This window comes from Myxocyprinus asiaticus, chromosome 38 (genome assembly GCF_019703515.2).
Source record: "Myxocyprinus asiaticus isolate MX2 ecotype Aquarium Trade chromosome 38, UBuf_Myxa_2, whole genome shotgun sequence".
Classification (NCBI taxonomy): Eukaryota; Metazoa; Chordata; class Actinopteri; order Cypriniformes; family Catostomidae; genus Myxocyprinus; species Myxocyprinus asiaticus.
Window position 1 is genome coordinate 557,800 of NC_059381.1, and position 17,591 is coordinate 575,390.

The window sequence follows — 17,591 nt, forward strand, 5'->3', positions numbered from 1 at the left end:
ACATTCACACACACTCACACAGAAACACACACACATTCACACAGACACATACACACACACACAGAAGCACACACAAGTTCACACAGACACACACACACACACACAGACACACACACACACACAGAAACACACAGACACACTCACACAGACACACATTCACACAGAAACACACACAAGTTCACACAGACACTCACACAGACACACACACACACACTCACACACATTCACATAGACACACACAGACACTCACACAGACACAGAAACACACACACAGAAACACACACACATTCACACAGACACTCACACACACACACACACACACTCTCACAGACACACACACACACACTCTCACAGACACACACACACACACACACACACACACACACAGACACACACACTCACAACACACACGCACACGTACACGTGTGGACGGTCCGGTGAGTTGCCGTGGTGACGGTGGAGAGAGAGAGAGAGAGAGAGAGAGAGAGTCAGTCGGTGAGTGAGTGTGTGTGAGCTCACGGACGGTTTAACGGAAATCTTCATTTTCTGGATGTTTGAAATCGCCGGTTTTCTTCCGCGAGACCGTCCGGCTGCAGAGCGCGCGAGTGTGAGTATCTTTTGTTCTCTCTAATCTACCTCAGATTTATACTTTTACCTCAGATACTTACATTAACACTCCGATTAATGAAAATACCTCAGATTAATCACACTGACCGCTTTACACCAGTCGACTCGTCTATAAAACACTTACAAAGAGTTTAGCGAGAAAGTCGTTGGTTCGAGTCGCTTTTTCCGTCTTTATCGTCCGTGTGTCCAGAACGGAAAGTCGTGGCAGCAGAAGCGACCAGTTCCTTCTTTCTTTCTCTCTTTCAATCTTCTCTTTCTTTTCACTCTTTTATTGGATTTAAAATCAGTTTTCTTTGCTTGAACGCGGCGTTTATTCAGTGTTCATTTGTTCAATGATCGAGTGTTTATTTCAGATTCACTCATTCATATTTCAGCTGAGATTCACTTATCAAAGAGAAATGATGTAATTATTAAATCAGAGAAATACTTAACGGACAGCACACTAAATTCAGTCAGCTTTTGAAATGACTAACTAAAAGTAAAACCATGTTTACAGTACCATGATATTCTTTTAAATACCTTAGAGTTCCATGTAAATACCATAGTACATGAGTATGGTAATCGTTCCGTATCATAGTGCAATAGTATTACCGTTAGGGGTGTGAATCTCTGGATTGAAAGGGAATCGCTTCGATTCACGGTGAATAATTTTTTCGATTCAGTTTAAAAGATTTTTAGCCAATTCAGAACGATGCGATACACTTTGAAATTTGATTCGATTAAATTAGCAATTTGATTCTGTATTCTTTTTTTATTTATTTATTTATTTTTTATTTGGAATGTCCAATTCCCAACGTGCTCTAAGTCCTCATGGTGACGTAGTGCCTCGCCTCAATCCGGGTGGCGGAGGACGAATCTCAGTTGCCTCCGCGTCTGAGACCGTCAATCCGCGCATCTTATCACGTGGCTTGTTGAGCACGTTACTGTGGAGACGTAGTGCGTGTGGAGGCTTCACGCTATTCTCCGCGGCATCCACGCACAACTCACCACACACCCCACCGAGAGCGAGAACCACGTTATAGCGACCACGAGGAGGTTACCCCATGTGACTCTACCCTCCCTAGCAACCGGGTGAATTTGGTTGCTTAGGAGACCTGGCTGGAGTCACTCAGCACACCCTGGATTCAAACTCGTGACTCCAGGTGTGATAGTCAGCGTCAATACTCACTGAGCTACCCAGACCCCCGATTCTGTATTCTTTAAAAAAAAATGCATTTATAGGAATCTTTAAATACTTCCCCTAATGTGTCTTAGGCAAGAAAAAGAAACACAAACTACTAAAGGTTGTTTATTGTACCAAAAGTAACTTTTAACGCATTAAATAATGCGTTTGGGAATGAGTGATACTTGGGAAAAAGTGCAATGTGCTGATAAAACAGTTTAGAGCTGAATATAACTTGGAAAATATTCCATATTTCACAATAAAAATCCATGATTTCTTTTTAAAGATATTCTTAATTTGCATTACTTTTCCAGGCCTGGAAAACACGATTTTAAGATTTCCTGATATTTTCAGGTTTACCATGACCGTGGGAACTCTGAATCAGTAAACTAATCCAAATATTACAACATTAAAGGGGCCATGACATGACTTTTTTATTATTTTAATGTTCCTTGACTCCAGCCAGGTCTCCTAAGCAACCAAATTGGCCGGTTGCTAGGGAGGGTAGAGTCACATGGGGTAACCGCCTCGTGGTCACTATAATGTGGTTCTAACTCTCGGTGGGGTGTGTGGTGAGTTGTGGGTGGATGCCGCGGAGAATAGCGTGAAGCCTCCACACCTGCTACATCTCCGTGGTAACGCGCTCATCAAGTCACGTGATAAGATGTGCGGATTGACGGTCTCAGACGCGGAGGCAACTGAGATTCGTCCTCCACCACCCGGATTGAGGCGAGTCACTACACCACCACGAGGACTTAGAGCGCATTGGGAATTGGGCATTCCAAACTGGGGAGAAGAAAAAAATTTTTTCCTTGAGGTTCACTTATAATATTATTAACATTTTTGCACAAAAAACAATAATATATTTGTAAAACTTGATAATTTTCCACCCTCATTCTGACCCTCTGCCAGAAACGTTTGGTTTTGGTGCTGCTTCTCCTTTAAGACTTAACAGTACACACTCACTGTTCTGATTGGCTCTCCTCTCTACTTGCCATCTCACTGCCACTACTGGGCGGGGCTACAAAAGTGATTAAAGATAAAGTAGGCGCTGATATGTTGTTGTGGAGGCGGTCAGATGCAAATGTCAATCACAGTGTGACATCACAATGTGGAGGAGGTAGAGAACGAGTCGTTTGTGCAGCTTGGTTTCAACAAATGCTCGTTTTGCAGTGAGGAGGAAGTTTTGAGTTCTGAAACTTACAGTATTTTTCTGTAGTACAATGACCTCTTATATGTCAAAAGATCAAGGACAGAGCTCTGACCAGAGGAAGATGTTATTGCTCATGGTTAGACATATGGTAATAAGAGTTCTCAAATGTTTCATTTAAGTAACAACTTTGTTTTGGATGTTTCTCCAAAGAAGTTTAGAGCCCATTTAAACTTGTTTTTGTCTAAAAGTAGCCTGACTATTGATATTGACTATTGGGTCAATAAGGCAGGAAGATGAGTATAAATGTTTCAAAATAATGCGTTTACAAAAGTGTGGGTGTGACGTAAAGGAATAGTTTTCCCAAAAATGAAAATTCATACATTAAAAGTCATAATTCACACCCTTGTGTCATTCCAACCACTATTAATGTTTTACAGTGTTGGGTATGTTACTCAAAATAAGTAATCCACTACAAATGAATAATTACTTCTCTAAAAATGTAATCACATTACTAATTATTTTACTTTTAAGTTACTTTCTATTTCTCTTTTCCTAGAAAAGATTTTGTTTTTCCACTCAAATTCAAAACGTCTGTATTTTCATTCATCGTCACACACTCTTCAGCGGTCACAGAAACGCTAATAGACGTACATATGAATTCATATTTTAAATGTATTACACATTACTTTAGCACAAGTAATGTACTCAAAATTAATTACTTTAATTGAAAGTTAGTAACTGCAATCGATTACAGGAATTAAAATGTAGGTGCTTTACACTGCTTATTTGACTAAAACATCATTAGATTACAGTAACTAATTACTTTGTAATCAGATACTCTCAACACTGATGTTTTATCTCGCAAATAGTTGAAAAAGGTGACTTCAAATGAGATTTGAGCATGTTTATGTTCCTTTTGTCCATTTTTGGAGGTTGTATGGAAAACAAAAGCTCTGACAGAAGTAAAATTCTACAGGTTTGGAACAGCATGAGGTTAGTAAATGATGATAGAAATTTAATTTTTGGCTGAACTATTCCTTCAATAACTTTGACCATGATCTGCTAAAAGGTCATGATGTTTAGGGTTGCAGTTACTGCCACACAGGCTTTCAGCATGATGTTGATTTTCCTGCGCTGGCCCTTTAAGGTCTGCTTGAGGTTGGATGGTTTACCAGCCGCTTGGTCTTTACTCTATGGAAGCTAAGAATAAGAGTGAGGCAGCTGGACTGAGGAGTGGACGAATCTTACTGATCTCCACTCTCTCTCTCTCTCTCTCTCTCTCTCCAGTCCAACCATAAAACTGTGGCAGGAACACAGACACTTCATTACAGGCTGTTCAAGCCAAGAGAAAACACTGGCTGCCAAGACAGAGACACTTTCATTTGGTCTTTCCTCTTTATGAACGTCTCCATCAAAGAGTGGAAAATCAAAGTAGAGTTTTACTTCATCATTGAGACATCAGGTAAACACAGGCAGTGTACAGCGCTTAGATTTCACACCACACCACCCGTGTCCCAGTTTTCAGCCGCTTTTCTCTTTTTTGTGATTTGAACGTGTCAACTAAGACACAATAGATCTACAGTTGAAGTCATAAGTTTACATACACTTAGGTTGAAGTCATGAAAACTCATTTTTTTAACCACTCCACAGATTTAATATTAGCAAACTATAGTTTTGGCAAGTCGTTTAGGACATCTACTTTGTGCATGACACAAGTAATTTTTCCAACAATAGTTTACAGACAGATTGTTTCACTTTTAATTGACTATATCACAATTCCAGTGGGTCAGAAGTTTACATACACTAAGTTAACTGTGCCTTTAAGCAGCTTGGAAAATTCCAGAAAATGATGTCAAGCCTTTAGACAATTAGCTTCTGATAGGAGGTGTACTGAATTGGAGGTGTACCTGTGGATGTATTTTAAGGCCTACCTTCAAACTCAGTGCCTCTTTGCTTGACATCATTGGAAAATCAAAAGAAATCAGCCAAGACCTCAGAAACTAAATTGTGGACCTCCTCAAGTCTGGTTCATCCTTGGGAGCAATTTCCAAACGTCTGAAGGTACCACGTTCATCTTTACAAACAATAGTACGCAAGTATAAACACCATGGGACCACACAGCCATCATACCGCTCAGGAAGGAGATGCATTCGGTCTCCTAGAGATGAACGTAGTTTGGTGTGAAAAGTGCAAATCAATCCCAGAACAACAGCAAAGAACCTTGTGAAGATGCTGGAGGAAACAGGTAGACAAGTATCTATATCCACAGCAAAACGAGTCCTATATGGACATAACCTGAAAGGCTGCTCAGCAAGGAAGAAGCCACTGCTCCAAAACTGCCATAAAAAAGCCAGACTACAGTTTGCAAGTGCACATGGGGACAAAGATCTTACTTTTTGGAGAAAATGCTCTAATGAAACAAAAATTGAACTGTTTGGCCATAATGACCATCGTGATGTTTGGAGGTAAAATGGTGAGGCTTGCAAGCTGAAGAACACCATCCCAACCGTGAAGCATGGGGGTGGCAGCATCATGTTGTGGGGGTGTTTTGCTGCAGGAGGGACTGGTGCACTTCACAAAATAGATGGCATCATTAGGAAGGAAAATGATGTGGATATATTGAAGCAACATCTCAAGACATCAGCCAGGAAGTTAAAGCTCGGTCGCAAATGGGTCTTCCAAATGAACAATGACCCCAAGCATACCTCCAAAGTTGTGGCAAAATGGCTTAAAGACAACAAAGTCAAGGTATTGGAGTGGCCATCACAAAGCCCTGACCTCAATCCGATAGAACATTTGTGGGCAGAACTGAAAAAGCGTGTGCGAGCAAGGAGGTCTACAAACCTGACTCAGTTACACCAGTTCTGTCTGGAGGAATGGGACAAAATTCCAGCAACATATTGTGAGAAGCTTGTGGAAGGATACCTAAAACATTTGACCCAAGTTAAACAATTTAAAGGCAATGCTACCAAATACTAACAAAGTGTATGTAAACTTCTGACCCACTGGGAATGTGATGAAAGAAATAAAAGCTGAAATAAATCATTCTCTCTACTATTATTCTGACATTTCACATTCTTAAAATAAAGTAGTGATCCTAACTGACCTAAGACAGGGAATGTTTTCTATGATTAAATGTCAGGAATTGTGAAAAACTCAGTTTAAATGTATTTGGCTAAAGTGTATGTAAACTTCTGACTTCAGCTGTATGTATTGTTATGCTTATTAGTGTATCTGACAAGAAAATGTCCTGTTTAACCCTAATGTCATGTTATACTTAACACAAAAAAAAGCTAATTATATTTTGCATAAAGAAAATGAAGCCTACATTTAGGACCATTAATATTTTTTGAATTGTGACATTATTATCAGCACATTTATACCCTTAAATTGTCATTACCATAACACATCTGGATGTTTTACATGTACTTATACATTTCTGGGAGAACTATTGCTTTAGACCACGTCCACACTTTTGTAAATGCATTATTTCCCATTGTTTTCAATGATTATTGTCATTACCGTAACACAGTCATTTTTTTACTGTATCGCACTGTATGCACAGTTATTTAAAAATAAATAGAATCAATGCTACTATGATATATAAATACTTTACGTTTAAAAATTATATAATTTTTTTCACGTTGCATAATATCCTAATGTTGGAAATGTTACTCAACTAATTACTACTCCAATATTGTAATCAGATTATGGACTTTACTGATCATTTCACTGGAAAAGTAATCACATTACGAGTTACTTTTGTTACTCTCTAAAACACTTTCCAAAGAAAAGCTTTACACTAAACAAATCCAAAATAATGTCTATATTACTCCTTGTTCATTGGCTCGTCACTGATGTAAATCAGTGTGAAAAAACTGATGTGAAAATAATGTCACAATGTGTTTCTTTTGATTTGAGTAAAAAAAGATAAGGACATTTTCTTTCAATCAACCATGGAATCAACCATGACTGACAGTCGAGTCTCGTGCACTTCACGTGAAGAGAGTTATTTATGAACGTTAATGGACTTTCTGTCCATGAAGTGTGTTTCAAATCAGTCATCTTTTAGTCAGGATGTTGCCTTTAAAGCTAGCTGACAACATAACTTTAAAACCACCTCTCAGATGGCTTATTGTGTTGTATATTTAAAGTAAGATCAGCAGTAATCAGAGCCAGAATGTGTCTGTGTGTGATAATGGGAAACCTGAGTCAAACACAGTGTTAAAGTGCTTATTGAATCTATGGTGGAGGTCAAAGGGCAAACAGGCACTAAGGTTTGCATAACAGCTGCTGAAAACATTGAAATTGTTTTGTGATAAACAGCTTTGATTTCTTGCCTTGGTTTACACATGCTTTAATGAATGAATTATTTGTTCTCATAATGATATTTAGTTTCAATGCCAGAATAGTTTTCTGTTTGTTAGCCATGGTCACACAATTCACATTCATGTGTGATACTGACAGAAATCTGGATGTGGCCGGTTCTGTTTAAATGGGTCACATTACGTGCTGGAGTTTTCCATGCGGTGCTCCCAAAAGGAGCATGTTTGATTGAATTAAAACCAGCCGAGCCGCGCTGCCTTCAAATGAAGCCCAGAGCTCTCAGCGCCGGCCTCCAGTCACAAACACACGTCACGCATACATCTTAAAGCAATATTTCGCCCTCATGTTGTCTCAGACAAATATGACTTACTTTCTTCTGTGGAACACAAAAAGAGATGTATAGAAGTTACATTAAAGTTTCATAAAAGCAATGTGGTCTCATAGAATCACGTTACTATACCTACATTTTTCCCAAGTGATTTTTACATGTCTCGTTGTACGTATGGCATCAGTTTCCTGGCGAAAAGAACATTAGAGGCGCTACAACAACAATTACTTTTATTCACTTTCACACAAATCACAAGTAAAACGGCAGATTATCAGTTCATAAACACGTACTTTTTTTCCCGTTGCTCACACAATGCTATCTTATGACATCTAAAGACTTTTACTGTAGCACATGTGTTACATAATCAACTACATTTGCAAGTAGGGCTGAAACGATTAGTTGACGTTATCCACAACGTCGACAGAAAAAATTGTCGACAAAATAGGGTTGCTACGGTGTTATCGGTTTTACTCGGTACAAGGGACCACCGGTGTGAAATTTTATATGGGGTAAACAGGGGGAAACATTATGAATGGAATTCCAATATCAATACAATAGCCTAACGAATAGAATAAAGTATAGTTGCGTAGGGGCCTGGGTATCTCAGCGAGTATTGACGCTGACTATCACACCTGGAGTCGCGAGTTCGAATCCAGGGTGTGCTGAGTGAATCCAGCCAGGTCTCCTAAGCAACCAAATTGGCCCGGTTGTTAGGGAGGGTAGAGTCACATGGGGTAACCTCCTCGTGGTCGCTGTAATGTGGTTCTCGCTCTCAGTGGGGCATGTGGTGAGTTGAGCGTGGATGTCGTGGAGAATGGTGGTCTCCGTGGTAACGCGCTCATCAAGCCACATGATAAGATGCATGGATTGACGGTCTCAGACACGGAGGCAACTGAGATTCGTCCTCCGCCACCCAGATTGAGGAGAGTCACTACGCCACCACGAGGACTTGGAGCGCATTGGGAATTGGGCATTCCAAATTGGGGAGAAAAAGTGGAGAGTTTGCGACCCATGATACCTAAATAACGCGTTGAAAGCCAGATGTTCTTTACCGACGTATCAAATTACACAGGCAGCAAAGTACACGCACTGACAGAAGACGTTTAATCGCAGGTAGTGAATATAATGTGCATGGTGAGTAACTGTAAGACATCTCGGATTCAGAATGACACAAGAAATGCTGTTAGACACACAGACACACGCTTGAAGAAACACACTTTATTATATTATTAAGAACAGATGACAGAAAAGCTGTCTATGCGCATGTATGATGCATGTTTGTTTGGAGGCGTGCAGTCTCGTTGAACACACACATATATAAAGGGTTCTCACTCTTTCTTTATTTCAGTCATCTGAATTTGTTTTTGCAAGAACAGTATCATCTATGAGTGCTGCAAATGACCTCAGATATCTCATCTCAGGAGGTGTTTTGAGTTCAGTTCACTTTATTTCCACAGAACAGTTCATTGTGAACGCAACTCTGCAGCCTATACATCTGTGATTAAACATAAAATACAAAAACACGTTCACCTCGAACCATGAGTTATATTTCAGTGATTATTATCATCATTATAATTATGTTTACATTTATAATTGTTTTTAGATATTAATTTGTATTAGTAATTTTCCACCTGTTGTCATAGACAGATACTTGCCTGACAGTAAATGGTAAGGTGCTTATATGATTTTTTTTTACCTTTGTTATTTTAATTGCTTTTTGTTTTGTTTGAAGTGCAGTCTGAATTTACATTTATGCATTTGGCAGATGCTTTTATCCAAAGCAACTTATAGTGCATTTATTACAGGGACAACCCCCCTGGAGCAACCTGAAGTTAAGTGTCTTGCTCAAGGACACAATGGTGGTGGCTGTGGGGATCGAACCAGCAACCTTCTGCTTACCAATTCAGTGCTTTAGCCACTACGCCACCACCACTCCGCCATCACACATCACTCAATTTAGAAATGTCTTTGGTTCAAGTTTTTCATTTTTTAAATAAATGAATATAATTTTCAATACAAAATCACTAAAGCAAGAATATTCACTGATCCCTCAGCCGGGGGGTTGACGATGTAATGTGATATTGTGATATATATATATTTTTTTTAAATAAAAATATCGTGAATATACTCTTGCATATCGCCCAGTCCTAGAAGGGAACAAAACTAATTTATTCACACACATTCAAAGTCATTACCCTTCCGAAGCAGCTTAACTGGGTCCTGGGATGAAAGGTAATAAAACACCAACATTAAATCTGCAACAACCCACATTAAGTGATGTATTTGCCCGGACAATTAAATACCCGACTGGTCGCCCATGATGGAGAGAAAGCACAGATGAAGTCGGTTCATTGCCAGAGAGATGTTGCCCTTCACAACACACATTTTAATTTCATTTGAATTTTTAGATAAAATAAATAAGTAAAGTTAAAAGTGTGAAATCAAGCTGCCTTGCGTTATTGCGTAGGCTATTGCTTAACGAAAATTACCCCATAGTACCACTTAACATCCAACCAGCGGTAATACCGGTGTTAGTCGGTTTGAATGTGAACACTATGATATCGTGGCAAGTCTACGTCAAAAATATCCGTTGTCGAATAGTCGTTTGATGTCATTTAACGTAACATGAGATCACATTAAAACTCTAATGATGACGTGTGAGAGAAGAATTACACCGATCACAGATGAACTCTAAACTTTCCAAACAGCTTCAGCTGATGTAGATCACAAAGTATGAGGGAATTATAATGCAAAAATACTAAATAAGTAAATACAGAAGTAGTGTCATCGTAAAATAAAGCAGAGCCGGATCTGGCATTCTGCTTAAGCAAAACTTGCCTGTCAGAGCATCTAAAAATAAAACACCATGGAGTTACATCTTTAATGCATCCTTTATTAAAGTTCAAATAAAAAGGAAGCGGGTCATGTATATAAACTCTGAAACGGGCATTTCTCTGTGCGGTGAGCACCGCTTCTATGAGTCGTGTGAAGTGACCCAATATAAGGGGGAGAGATTGAAACTTCACTCGGCGGATGCACACGTTTGCTGCAGCTAGATTATAACATATTGAATCATAATATACTGTATGTGCCACTGAGCGAGTTTAAGTTAAAGATGGATTGAAGTGAACAGAAAGGTGAGAGAGTCTTCACCCCATTATACACGGCAACAAAATACGTTTTTGATGAGTCTTCTTTGGCTTGTTTTCCAATATAAATATCTAAAACTCCTTTAAAACAACGTACATTTACTTTTAGCAATATAGCACAAAGTGCTTCACAAAACATACAATTAAAACACACTCAGTAAAACAGGTAAAAAATAAATTCATTACAAAGTAGTAAAGGCAAGTTTATACAAATGAGTTTTTAAACAGACACATATTCAGCAGATCTAATATCCCAGGCAAGTCTAAATATCTTACATGCTGCTTCTCAAGTAAATTAGTCTTGTTTTAAGGATTTCTCGATAATTTTAAATGGAAAACAAGACAAAAACACCTGATAACAAGAGGATCTTTTGCAGTGAATTTCTTTACTGAATTAAACTTAATAAAAAGTATTTTCTTTAATTCAGTGAATGTCATTTAGAGGTATTTTTAAAAGATGATTTTGTCCTCTTTTTTGTTAGTAAGCACGTTTAATACAACCTTTTAAGGCATAAGCTGAATAATCGGTTAAGAGTGAATGATTAATCGTTGCAATAATCGCCGAATAATCGTTCTAATAATCGTTCGATTAGTTGATAATCAAAATAATCGTTAGTTGCAGCCCTATTTACATGCTTGTTCGAGTGTGATGAAATGGTGTGGTAGTTCAACTAATAGAGCGTTGTACTTGTGATGTAAAGGGGTACGAGTCCTGAAGAACACGCGAGTCGACACGTGAGCCCAAAGTATCAAAGAAGCACATTTGCTTTTCTGATACTATCGGTTATGTTTAGGTTTAAGGTTTAGGGTAGGGAGCTTTTGTTCATTTAACCTTAAAAACCTGTTTGGGAGAAAATGTTAATCTTTTAGCACCACACAGTGGAGATTTCACCTCAGAACTGCCGCGAAACATGTCATGAATATCAGTTTGTAAAAATGTTACAACAGTCATATTCCAAGTCTTCAGAAGTCATATGATAACTTGATCTAATGAATAGACACAAATTGTATTCAAGAAACATCTTCCCCTCTGCTGAAGCTCTCAAATCTCATTTATGCTTCTGCATTTTTAAACGTGGCACGATGCATTTATTTACAAGACATGTGGAGGACCAATGGCATTTGAGACTAGAGCTGCCACGATTCTGAAATTTGTCTGATGATTAACTGTGAAACAGATAATTGCGATTATGACTATTATCTGTTTGAGGGCTTTGACGATTAGCCTAATTGTCATATTTCTTAAGGTGCAAGTGTACTTCATACACCTTAAGTCTTTTTTAACATATTTAATTTCAAGTATAGAAATCAAGTAATAAAAAAGGGATTTATGATTCCTTTTAAAGCTTTAAAACTACACGAATGACATGAAAAATAATGTTTTATAGTAAATATCAAAATATTTCAAAATGCTTAATATATGTCTCTTTTTGGTCAACTTTAGTTTTGGTCAATTTTACATTTACACTGTTGTTTTTGGAACTACTTAAAACAATTAATATATATATATATTTTAATATAAATAATATATTTTTATAATATTTATATGTTATAATATTATTTTTATTATGCAATAGTAAAATATATCTGTTCTAATTTCTTCACTTTCACACGTCATTGTAATGCTCTTTGATTGAACCAACGAACCCTTATATCTCATGAAGCAAAACCTTTGAGATTTCGTTTCATCATTTTATCTCTCTACAGAAATAGAGTTAGTCTCTTCCTCCGCCACTGCGTTTCATTAACACTATGTGTATGAACCAGTTATGACCAGGAACATTTGCCATGACATGATCGTTTAAGGTGAAGCCGGATGCACTTTCACTTTCTTTTGTTCACTATCAAAGTTTATATTTGTTCGTTTATATTTTCGCGGAAGTTTGGCGTGAGCCTCCGCTGACGGTGCGCACATCAGAGCACTTGAGAAGCGCTTCATGCGCTCCTCTGGACAAGAGCTGCTCTGGTTGACATCTGCATAGCGGCTCAGTCAGGAGCGGACTGGGACTAAAAAGTGGCCCACCAAACCCGGCCCGCAACACACCACACCATAACATTGATTTCATTTTCCAGCTCAATTTAAAATTTTTGTGTTGAAAAAGAAAGAAAGACATTTCTATTGACTGCTAGTCATGACAGCGGGCCCCGCCAGTGCAAAAATTGTCATAACTTTAAAACATATAAATTCAAATAAATGTGATGAGTGGATTTTTTTAGAGAAAGCACTAAAAATAAGCACTTTATAGCTCAGACAAATAACATATCCGAAAACGTTTTCCCAACATACAGATGTTAAAATATACAAGGGAAAGTGTGACAAGTCATTTCTTTTTAAAGTTTTTAAAGATCTTAATCACCTTTCAAGTGCAAATAAACTATTGTCTTCGTTAATATGAGATTGTGGAAACAACAAGTATAAAAATAATATATTATATATGTATATATAGCTATATAAAATCATAAAATAGTTAGATGAAGAAAGTGTCACACTGCAGAACACTGATGACAATGCTTAAAATGTAATGTCAATTACTCACACAACTGTGTAAATGTTTATTTAAAAAACAAATCAATGAAAACAAAGTTGGCCAGAATATGTACATATATAAATATAAAAAATATAAATATATTGTATTTAAAAAAATAAATAAACATACCTCTTAAAGTGTAGATCTTTGTAGATATTTTGCAGATTAATTTCTCATATTTTCACTGTTTGTGAGTTTGTTGCGTCTTTATATCTGAAGTGTTTTAATTCCCCAGATTATTCATGAGGAAAGTGAAAAGTCCAGTATGCTGTTTCTGTTATCCTTTAAACAAAGTAAGCCTCAAAGCCTCAAATAGCCACAAAGCAATATTTTTCATGACTTATTTTCTGCATTTTTATCAGTCGTGAGCATTACTCATTAAGCCACACTTCAGCTTCCACTAATGTTTGTGGTATGAATAAATTATGCAAATGACAATGTACTGCTCATAGCTTTACTGTTTGCAGAGTTTATTGTATTTGTTGTAACTTGCAGTTAATTGTCATTTTGTGATTATTCAGAGCTCATCTTGTACTTAATATGTTGTTTTTGGTTGTCACCGTTATTGTGATTTGTATGTCAAATAATGAGGTCCACGCGAGGTGAGGAGCAATATTGCTCAAATGGAAACTGTGCCACTGTGTAAGCAATTTCAAAATAAAAGCTATTGTATTGGCTTTGTCTTACAGGGTTTATTGAGTTTCGCTCTGTAACGGGGTTTGCGTGGGCATGTTGGAGCCCAGGGCGACCGCCTATATTGCCTATAGGACAGGCTGGTACTTGCGCAGCAGCGGGTCAGCCCAAATTACCCAGCGGCCCAACGGGAAAACGCCCGGTGCTCCCGATGGCCTGTCCGCCCCTGGGCTCAGTGACTCTCGGAGATCAACTGAATGACAAACAAACATGCCGTTGATGGCATTTATATATTCACTTAAAATTCCCTTATTTGGGCATTCAAATGTAATTGTAATTTGAAGTGCACAATAATCGCGATCAGACGGTTATTTAATAATCACGACAGGCCTATTTGAGACATACAGTGACAGGATGATTTTTAGTGGAAAACTACTTTATTCTGTTCGTCACATAAAGCTATTGTATGACTGGAGAAGACTTGAAATATAGCACAAAAGTCAATTGGACTGCTTGAATGATACATTTATGCTGTTTCTGTCTACTTTCATTGTGTGGAAAAGAGCAGCGTGAACATTCTGCCTAACATCTCTTTTTGAGTTCCACAGGAGAAAGAAAGTCATACGGGTTTAGAACGACTTGAGGGTGAATAAATGATGACAGAAGTCTTTAATGATACTGAGCATCTGTTTTAAATCTGAAACTGCTGATTTTCAAGTGGAAATAAATAGACGTAAAGTTTTAAAGAGAGAGAGTTTCTGCTCTTGTATGTTGTTGTGTTTGGGCCTGTAGATCATCTTCATTGAGGTTTGCATATCTTTCTTTGTCGTTGTGTGTGTGTTGTGGTGTAGAGCAGTCATGCACACTGATAAGATTAGTTCTGTACTAAAGCCACTCTCTCATTCTTATCTCTCTCTCTCTTTACAGTGTGTGCTTTTCATCTGTGCTGCATCAAGCAAATTCCTTTTGCTCTCTCTCTGTTTCATTGGTGTAACACAAGTCTGTTTTGTGTGAGTGCGTGTTGTTTTGTGTGAGAGCAGCAGGGAGTGTTTTCGTATGGAGGAAGGTTATCCACCCCTGTCCAAACCCCTACAACACTTCAGGACAGTTTTTGTGTGTCTTTGTCCGCAGCGTGGCCGTTCTCAGGGGACGCTTGTGTTCCGGCCCGTCTGGAGTCGACCTGCATTATTCATCTGTGGACGACACAAACACTTTCATTTATTTACTTCATGCTACTCTCTGATTGGCTGTCATTTCCGTTTGGATAGACAACAGTATAGCTTCATACTGTAAATAGATCATGCATTTACAACAACACGCTGGTAACTATTAAACATCGGCCGGCCACTTTTAAATGTTTACAAGCAAATCAGTTCAAGACAACAAAAGAAAACAACTGACGTCACGTGCACACTAACAGTCACTCATTAGTCACGGCCAATTATACAGTTTACTGGTTGTTAAACACAAATATTTAACCATAGAATGCCGTCATTGACCAGTCACAATCAAGTTTTCCAGAGAAACATGTCATAGACAGAACAGTGGCAACATTTACATTTACACAAATACACTGATTATTCGCTGAGAAATGTGATGTTTTAATGCTTATAAATTAATAATTGTTACAAAAAACATCTTGTTGCAAATATGTATCTTTAAATAGTTGGCATAAGGAAAATGAGTTTGTGAGTATTTTTGAATGATTTATTAAAAGAATCGGTTCATAAGAGTCATTTGTTTGTCGGACTACACTGCTTGCGCTGTCTGTTTCGATTCACTAAAAAGAATCGGTTCATAAGAGTCATTTGTTTGTCGGACTACACTGGTTGCTCTGTGTGTTTCGATTCACTAAAAAGAATCGGTTCGTAAGAGTCATTTGTTTGTCGGACTACACTGCTTGCGCTGTCAGTTTCGATTCACTAAAAAGAATCGGTTCGTAAGACTCATTTGTTTGTCGGACTACACTGGTTGCGCTGTCAGTTTTGATTCATTAAAAAGAATCGGTTCATGAGTCATTTGTTTGTCGGACTACACTGGTTGCGCTGTCTGTTTCGATTCACTAAAAAGAATCGGTTCGTAAGAGTCATTTGTTTGTCGGACTTCACTGGTTGCGCTGTCTGTTTCGATTCACTAAAAAGAATCGGTTCGTAAGACTCATTTGTTTGTCGGACTACACTGCTTGCGCTGTCTGTTTCGATTCACTAAAAAGAATCGGTTCGTAAGAGTCATTTGTTTGTCGGACTACACTGCTTGCGCTGTTTCGATTCACTAAAAAGAATCGGTTCGTAAGAGTCATTTGTTTGTCGGACTACACTGGTTGCCCTGTCTGTTTCGATTCACTAAAAAGAATCGGTTCGTAAGAGTCATTTGTTTGTCGGACTACACTGCTTGCGCTGTCTGTTTCGATTCACTAGAAAGAATCGGTTCGTAAGACTCATTTGTTTGTCGGACTACACTGCTTGCGCTGTCTCTTTCGATTCACTAAAAAGAATCGGTTCATAAGAGTCATTTGTTTGTCGGACTACACTGCTTGCGCTGTCAGTTTCGGTTCACTAAAAAGAATCGGTTCATAAGAGTCATTTGTTTGTCGGACTACACTGCTTGCGCTGTCTGTTTCGATTCACTAAAAAGAATCGGTTCGTAAGAGTCATTTGTTTGTCGGACTACACTGCTTGCGCTGTCTGTTTCGATTCACTAGAAAGAATCGGTTCGTAAGAGTCATTTGTTTGTCGGTCTACACTGGTTGCACTGTCAGTTTCGATTCACTAAAAAGAATCGGTTCGTAAGAGTCATTTGTTTGTCGGACTACACTGCTTGCGCTGTCTGTTTCAATTCACTAAAAAGAATCGGTTCGTAAGAGTCATTTGTTTGTCGGACTACACTGCTTGCGCTGTCTGTTTCGATTCACTAAAAAGAATCAGTTCGTAAGAACCATTTGTTTGTCGGACTACACTGCTTGCGCTGTCTGTTTCGATTCACTAAAAAGAATCGGTTCGTAAGAACCATTTGTTTGTCGGACTACACTGCTTGCGCTGTCTGTTTCGATTCACTAAGAAGAATCGGTTCGTAAGAGTCATTTGTTTGTAAATCAGACTACACCTGTTGATCTGTCTGTTTCAGTTCACTAAAAAGAATCAGTTCAAATTCCCATATGTATAACTGGCTTGATTGTTTTGCATACAATATTTCTAAAGCACACACACAAAAGTGACAGAAAAGAACCAAAATACGCAAGTTGCCAGTAGTGGTAATAAAAATAATAATATACCATATACAAATGCAACAGAACATGATAAAAATACATAAGACTTTCAGCAAGAAGTGTTTTTATCTGTCAAAATAATGTAATGTTTATTATGTGTGTGCTTCTGGGCTTCTCATAGTGTGTGTGTGTGTGTGTGTGTGTGTGTGTGTATACAGCAGATCAATCTGTTCACTCACTCTTCATGGATCAGATTTTTCAGACACAACTCCCTCTCTCTGTGTGTGTGTGTGCGCCATATATCGACAAGTAAACAAACATCTCTGCTGTGTGCGTGCGTGTACACACGCATGCACGCACAAACACAAGAACACATACACAAACACGGACACACACACACATAAGAACACAAACACGGACACACACAAGCACACACACAGATGCGCATGCACGCACACAAACACACACACACACGCACAC

At 38.3% G+C, this 17,591-nt stretch overlaps 1 protein-coding gene across 4 annotated transcripts in view; it reads left to right on the top strand.

The window, feature by feature from the left end:
- lhfpl2a (LHFPL tetraspan subfamily member 2a) overlaps positions 1 to 17,591 on the top strand; it is a 145,901-nt gene that overhangs the window by 101,670 nt on the left and 26,640 nt on the right. For 2 of the 4 annotated variants that reach the window (XM_051677683.1, XM_051677684.1), the window contains exon 3: positions 4,230 to 4,404. The gene's annotated coding sequence lies outside the window, so the exon portion shown is untranslated. Of the gene's footprint in view, positions 1 to 395; positions 608 to 4,229; positions 4,405 to 17,591 lie in introns of those variants that run through there. The other 2 variants (XM_051677682.1, XM_051677680.1) reach the window with 2 other exon arrangements.